Source organism: Vigna angularis, chromosome 7, assembly GCF_016808095.1.
Source record: "Vigna angularis cultivar LongXiaoDou No.4 chromosome 7, ASM1680809v1, whole genome shotgun sequence".
NCBI lineage: Eukaryota > Viridiplantae > Streptophyta > Magnoliopsida > Fabales > Fabaceae > Vigna > Vigna angularis.
The window spans coordinates 23726924-23734129 of NC_068976.1; the positions used below are offsets into that span (position 1 = coordinate 23726924).

The 7206-nt window shown below is 33.8% G+C and overlaps 1 non-coding gene across 1 annotated transcript; it reads right to left on the reverse strand.

Annotated features, from left to right (window-relative positions):
• Window positions 1-4197: 4197 nt before the first annotated feature.
• Window positions 4198-4300, reverse strand: LOC128193409 (small nucleolar RNA R71). Its single transcript, XR_008244630.1, has one exon. It is a non-coding gene; the product is annotated as a small nucleolar RNA R71 (small nucleolar RNA).
• Window positions 4301-7206: the final 2906 nt, after the last annotated feature.

Genomic DNA, 7206 nt, shown 5'->3' on the forward strand with positions numbered 1-7206 from the left:
CCGTGTGATTTTAAAATTAAACCAATATCTTTTAATAAAAGCTATTACCTTTATCTTTTACTGGTGGAAAGACATGTAGTGCTTGTTGGTCCATATTTTCCCATTATACTACAAAATAAAATTTATTAAAAATAACTAATTTGTATAATTTTTATTATTAAATAGTTTTTATTATATATAATTAATTAAATTTAGAAAAGTAGTTATTAAAATAATGAATAGTAATTTACAACATAATTAAATTTAGATTAACTAGTTATTTAAAGGGTAAAAATGAAAATGTTGTTATTTTAGTTTTAAATAATAGTTACTTAAAGAGTAATTTTAGAATAAAATGTGTATGTGAAAAAATTGAATTCCTTAATATAATTTTTTATTAACTATTTTTTTTAATATATATTTCAATGATGTTACTTCTATTAATATAAACTAGTGAAGACACATATGTGTGTTCATTTTTTTTATAATAATTAAAAATAAATTTTATTTTTATTGTAAATATAAATAATTTTTATAATTTTATTCTAAATAATTTTAATTTATTTTTTTGGTAGTTTATAATTAAAAAATGGTTAAATTTAAGAAAATGTCAAATGAGAAAAATAAAAATAAAATTAAAGAAAAAAAATTGAGTTGAACTTTGTATGGGATGAGTTAAATTAAATCCAACATGTTCGGTCGAGCTAAATCCAAGTCAATTAAATTGGTTCAATTAAAAAAGTTCGCTCCATCATAATTTTCTAATTAAGTTATAAATAATAAAAATCAATTAATAACCAATTTATAATTAATTTAAACATTTTGGATCAATTTGTAATTTAAAATATTATGAAAACTTATATAAATTTTAAAAAATATTTAAGAGTTAATTAAAATCTGATTATAAATTAAATCTATTTTGACTAACCTAAATTCATGCGCACTAATGACTTTTTGGACTTCAATGTTTCAACGCAAGCTCTATTTCTCTATAAAAAAAATAATATATAATAATTGAAATTATTATCACTTGTCACGACTTCGGTTCATGAAGTTGTCATGATTAAAGACAACTTTAATTTTATTGAAAATCACCATTACAATAACTCAACGATTTTAATTTAAAATATTTATAAAAGAAACCTTTTTCTAACTAAACTTATCTTAGGATTCAAAACGATTTTATTTTTTCAAATATAAAGTTGTCTTAATGGCTTTAATTTAAAAGTTATCAAGATGTTGTATTATGACTTTAATTTAGAAGTTATCAAGATTTTGTACGACTTATCTTTAAACTCTAAGTTTTAAGTCAATGATTATATTTTTGTAAATAAAGGAGAAACATACCCCCATTTGTTAAAAAACCTCATTTGTCTGCATATTTTTACCAGCCAGGCAGAGGAAAGAGGAGATCCACGGATTCAATTTCTCAAATTTAGCATGATATTGGTTGGATTATCCAAAAAAAATATTCTAATTATAATAATTACATGCTCTTTTTTGTTTTAAGTTGTTTCATAAATTATTTTGAGTTTATCTATTAGTAAAAAATTTAGTTTCATATTTTAACGGTAGTCTTGTGCTATTTGAATTATAATTGTCTAGTTTCGATAATTCGGTATGGAATGTATGATTGTATATCAAATATTTCACAATTTGATTAATAAGGTAAAAACATGCTTAGATGACATTGGATAGTGATTGAGTCAACTTTCATCAAAAGCTCATTTTGAAACCTATAAATACAAAGGTAAGATAAAGATGTAAGGTAAGGTAAAGAGGTAGGTGATTACATTTATTGAGCATTTAAGACTTAACTATGACAACCAATCGATATAACTAAAAAATTGACCTAAGTGTCAAAGTGTCTTTAATAGGTATAGACCCGCTCATACTTGGACTTTACAGGAGAAGATCGGACAAGATAGTGGAAGAAGAGAGATAAACGAAGATAAGTAACTGGTTAAAAGTGCGAAGGTATAGTTCTCGACCCTACATACCGAAACAACATACAATGCCCATATCCATTAAAAGGATCATCATTATTATTCACATGCATATTTATCCATAAATATATCAATCCTTCTTAGATAAGTATCATAAACCAATTATCATTTTATCATCACATAATCCTACATTAAGCACACCAGAAGAGTACATATATACAATAATAGTATCAGATTTTGTTAATTTTGCTCAAGCTGAACATCTACTCGCTTAACGAGTAGTGTGATAGGTGTAAACTTTACTTACTTTTGTTATTTAAAATGTTGTGTTTTTGAGTAAGTTTTAGTATTAATTCTCATGAAAAATATATAATTGTTGATGTAAGTATAGTTGTAATGTTTAAATGTGTTTTGATGCTTTTGTGTGTTTATTTTTGCAATAGAATAAGGATTGGATAATATCAAAGAGACCCTGTGTGCATCAGTGGCCCAGCCAGAGCGCACCAGTGGCCCAGCCAGAAGTGAACCAGTGGCCCAGCGACCAGGAACCAGTGGCCCAGCGAGCCAGTGGCCCAGCCAGATCGCACTAGTGGCCCAGCCAGAGCGCATTAGTGGCCCAGCGACCAGGAACCAGTGGCCCAGCGAGCCAGTCGCCCAGCGAGCGGGAACAACTCGCCCAGCGAGTGGATTCCTTTCGCCCAGCGAAAAGTCACTTAAGGTCCTTTCTTTAAAAACGCGATCCAGAGGCAGAAACCAGTGAGTTCTGGAGGGGAGAAGCCAGGGGAGACTCTGCAGCTCACGTTCATACTCGTTTTGGGTGCTCCGGAGTGGAATTTCAACACTTTCTACCATCCAATCCATCCTTTATCGCTTCTATGATGTATATGTGTAGCTAGAACTCCATTTCACTGGGGTTGAGAGTACATTTCTGAAACTCTTTGTAATTTCTATATTAATGCATGATCTTGTATGAATTTTGTGTTCTATCTTTATTATTCATGCCTATGATGAGAATCTGAGCTATTTGAACGGTTAAATCATTGAGAAATGTATGAGACCGCGGACCTAGGATAGAACTGCTAAAGGATTTCGAGTCCTAGACATAGGAGGAAATTTTTAGTCATCTGTGACATTGTGATTAAGGCAAATCTGATAACTGAATTATCTAAGAGATTAGGATTTAGTTTGAATGATTCTGAACGGTCATCTGAGAGATCAGGACTGCATGCGCCTAGGATGTTGATGCTTAATTTTGAGAAATTGTGTTAGTAGAAAAATTACTTGAGTGATGAACTTGAAAATCAACCCCAGTGAACTTTAATTCATCTGTTTTTACCACTTTAATTTCATCTGTATGCAAATCTTATTTGTGTTGTAAATTTAATCGCTAAATTAGTAAACTTTAATCAATCTGTGAATCAAAACAAATCTCTTGGGAAACGATATTCGGACTTACCGGTTTATTACTTGTACGATTCGGTACACTTGCCGAAATAATCGTCTAACAAGTTTTTGGCGCCGTTGCCGGGGATTTGTTTTTGTTTTCGTTGATTGTTTGTTGTTTATCTGGTTTAGTTGATTTTTGCTATCTTTTGTTTAAGTTTTTATTGTGATCGTATTTGAATTCTTGTGCATATTTGTTATCATCTGTAGAAATTGTGTATTTTTTGGATTGTTTCTTTTTAGTTTGTGTTTTGTATGAGAAGCAGAGAACAGGTTGAAAATTTACTTTTCGATCCGGAAATTGAAAGAACTGCTCGAAGGAACAACAGTAGAAGGAGGCGACAAAGTAGAGAATCTAGAGAATCATCTGCTATCTCTGAAGAAATTCTGGACTTTTCATCAGGGCAAGAAAAAGAAGAAATGGAAGATAATCGCAATGGAGAAGGTTCTGGGCAAGGAAGACGTACTCTTGCAGATTATAATACTTTCTCAGGACCTCTGCACTTCAACAGTATTGCAAGACCAGTGGTGAATGCTGCTAACATGGAGATGAAGCCAGCTCTTATTCATCTGGTGCAGAACAATCAATTTCATGGATTATCCCACGAGAATCTATACACTCACTTGGCTACTTTCATGGAGATTTGTAATACAGTGAGGATTCATCAGGTTCCAGATGAAGCAATTCGACTCAGCTTATTTCCATTCTCATTGGCTGGTAATGCAAAAATGTGGTTGAATTCCTTTCCAGAGAATAGTTTGACAGTCTGGGATGATGTAGTTGCAAAATTTCTGAATAAGTTCTTCCCTCAGTCCAAAATCAATAAGGGAAAGCAGGAGATCTCGTCTTTTCAACAGGATGCTGATGAAACTCTAGGTCAAGCATGGGATAGATTCAAAGGCCTATTGAGAAAAACCCCTACTCATGGATTTGATGAGCCTACAATGTTAAATTTGTTTCTTGGAGGGCTGAAATCCCAAACAAAGTTAATGTTAGATGCATCAGCTGGAGGTAGTATCAGATGGAAGACGCCTGAAGAAGCACATGATCTAATTGAAAACATGGCTGCAAATGATAATGAAGTTCAGAGTGAAAGAGCTCAATTTCAACAAAAAGGTGTTCTTCAGCTTCAATCTCAAGATGCTTTGCTAGCTCAGAACAAGATTATGACTCAGCAACTTGAGACATTAATGAAGAAGTTATCTCAGCTACCTAAAGAACTACAGAATGTTTCTCAAGCTCAACATCAGACGGGTCAAAGTTGTGAATTGTGCGGAGGAAATCATAATAATGGTCAATGTGCAGTGCAAGGCATGTCTCATGAAGAAGTAAATTATATGGGAAATCAAGGTCGTCAGACGAATTATAATCAAGGCCAAGGTTTTAATCAAGGATGGAGACCTCATCCGAGTATGGGACAAGCAGGTCCATCCAACAGACCACTTCCACAGAACTTTCAGCAACAACCTACTCTGACAGAAAGAACTTCAAAACTGGAAGAAACTCTTCAGCAGTTTATGCAGGTATCAATTTCCAACCATAAAAGCACAGAAGCCTCACTTAGGAATTTGGAGATTCAGGTGGGTCAATTAGCTAAGAAGTTGGAAGAAAAACCAGTGAAGGACTTTGGGGCAAACACTGAAGTAAATACAAAGGAAGACTGCAATGTTATTACCACAAGATCTGGAAGAATGCTGGAAGAAAGAGGGATTGAGAAAAAAGTGAGTGAAGAAAAAGATGAGATGAGTAAACAGGGAGATGAAGAAGAAGAGAAAGAGGATAGAGAAAGTGAAAAAGAGAGAGAGGGAGAGAAAAAGAAAGAACTAATGTACGAGAAACCTCTTCCATATCCAAGGGTTTTCTCTAGAAAGGAGAAGGAAAGACAGTTCAAGAGTTTCATTGATATTTTCAAGAAGTTGGAAATCAAGATGCCCTTCTCAGAAGCATTGAAACAAATACCTGCTTACTCGAAATTCATGAAAGATTTGCTCACAAAGAAGAGAAAGTATATTGAGGAAGAAACTATAGAAGTACAAGGCCAGTGCAGTGCTATCATTCAAAAGTTGCTCCCACCAAAGTTTAAAGATCCAGGTAGTTTTACAATTCCATGCACCATTGGTAAACTGGCTATTGGGAAAGCGTTAATTGATCTTGGAGCCAGCATCAATCTTATGCCTCTGTCTATGTTTAAAAAGATTGGAGAATTAGAGTTGAAGCCCACACACATGACTCTACAATTGGCAGACAGATCGATCAAATATCCGCATGGAGTAGTGGAAGATGTGTTGGTAAAGGTAGACAAATTCTTATTTCCAGTGGATTTTGTTGTCATGGAAATGGAAGAAGATACAGAAATTCCTTTGATTCTGGGAAGGCCATTCATGAAGACTGCTCGAGTGTTGATTGATGTTGATGATGGAAAGCTTAAAGTGAGAGTTGAGAATGAAGAAGTAAATTTCAATGTTTTTGAAGCAATGTCTCACCCAAATGATGAAGATACATGCTTTCAAACTGATGAACTTGAGGAAGTCTGCATGATTACACAAAAGACGATGTATATATCATCACCTCTTGAAAGAACTCTTATTGATGCTTGCGAATCCTTACATGCAGAGGAAGAGAAATTAATTGATGAATGTCTACAGAATCTAGATTCTTTGAAGGAGATTCCACTTGATGAAGTGGAGATTGGAGAATTAAAGACTGAAGAAGAGATAAAAGAAAAAAAGCTGGAATTGAAATTGTTACCTTCACATTTGAAGTATGTTTTTCTTGAAAAAGATGATAATAAACCTGTGATCATCAGCAATGCTTTATCCACTCTGGAGGAAGAGAAATTAATTGAAGTCTTAAAAGTGAACAAAGGAGCTGTAGGTTGGTCAATTTCTGATCTGAAAGGAATAAGTCCTTCTTATTGCATGCATAGAATATTTATGGAGAATGATTTCAAACCAGTAGCTCAACCACAGAGACGACTTAATCCAGTGATGAAAGAAGAGGTCAGAAAAGAAGTTCTAAAGCTTTTAGAAGCAGGTATCATCTACCCTATATCTGACAGCACTTGGGTGAGCCCAGTTCAAGTCGTGCCAAAGAAAGGTGGTATGACTGTGGTTTGTAATGAGAAAAATGAACTGATACCAACAAGGACAGTGACTGGGTGGAGAATGTGTATTGATTATAGAAAGCTCAACAAGGCAACCAGAAAGGATCATTTTCCACTTCCATTCATGGATCAAATGCTAGAAAGGCTATCAGGTCAGGCTTTTTATTGCTTTCTAGATGGATACTCTGGTTATAATCAGATTGCTGTAGATCCTATGGATCAAGAGAAAACTGCTTTTACCTGTCCTTTTGGAGTTTTTGCTTATAGAAAGATGCCTTTTGGACTCTGTAATGCACCTGCTACGTTTCAACGTTGCATGTTAGCCATATTTTCTGATCTGGTTGAAAAATGCATAGAAGTCTTCATGGATGATTTTTCAGTTTTTGGTAGATCATTTGAAGTATGTTTGTCAAATCTGGAGACTGTTTTGAAGAGGTGTGTTCAAACAAATCTTGTTCTTAATTGGGAGAAATGTCACTTCATGGTGACAGAAGGAATTGTTCTTGGGCATAAGATATCAGCCAAAGGTATTGAAGTGGATAAAGCTAAGGTAGAGGTTATTGAAAAGCTACCTCCGCCAATGAATGTGAAAGGTATCAGAAGTTTTCTTGGTCATGCAGGATTCTACAGAAGGTTTATAAAGGATTTTTCAAAAGTGGCTAAACCATTAAGCAATCTTCTTGTTAAAGATATTCCTTTTGTTATGAATGAAAATTGTTTGAAATCTTTCGATC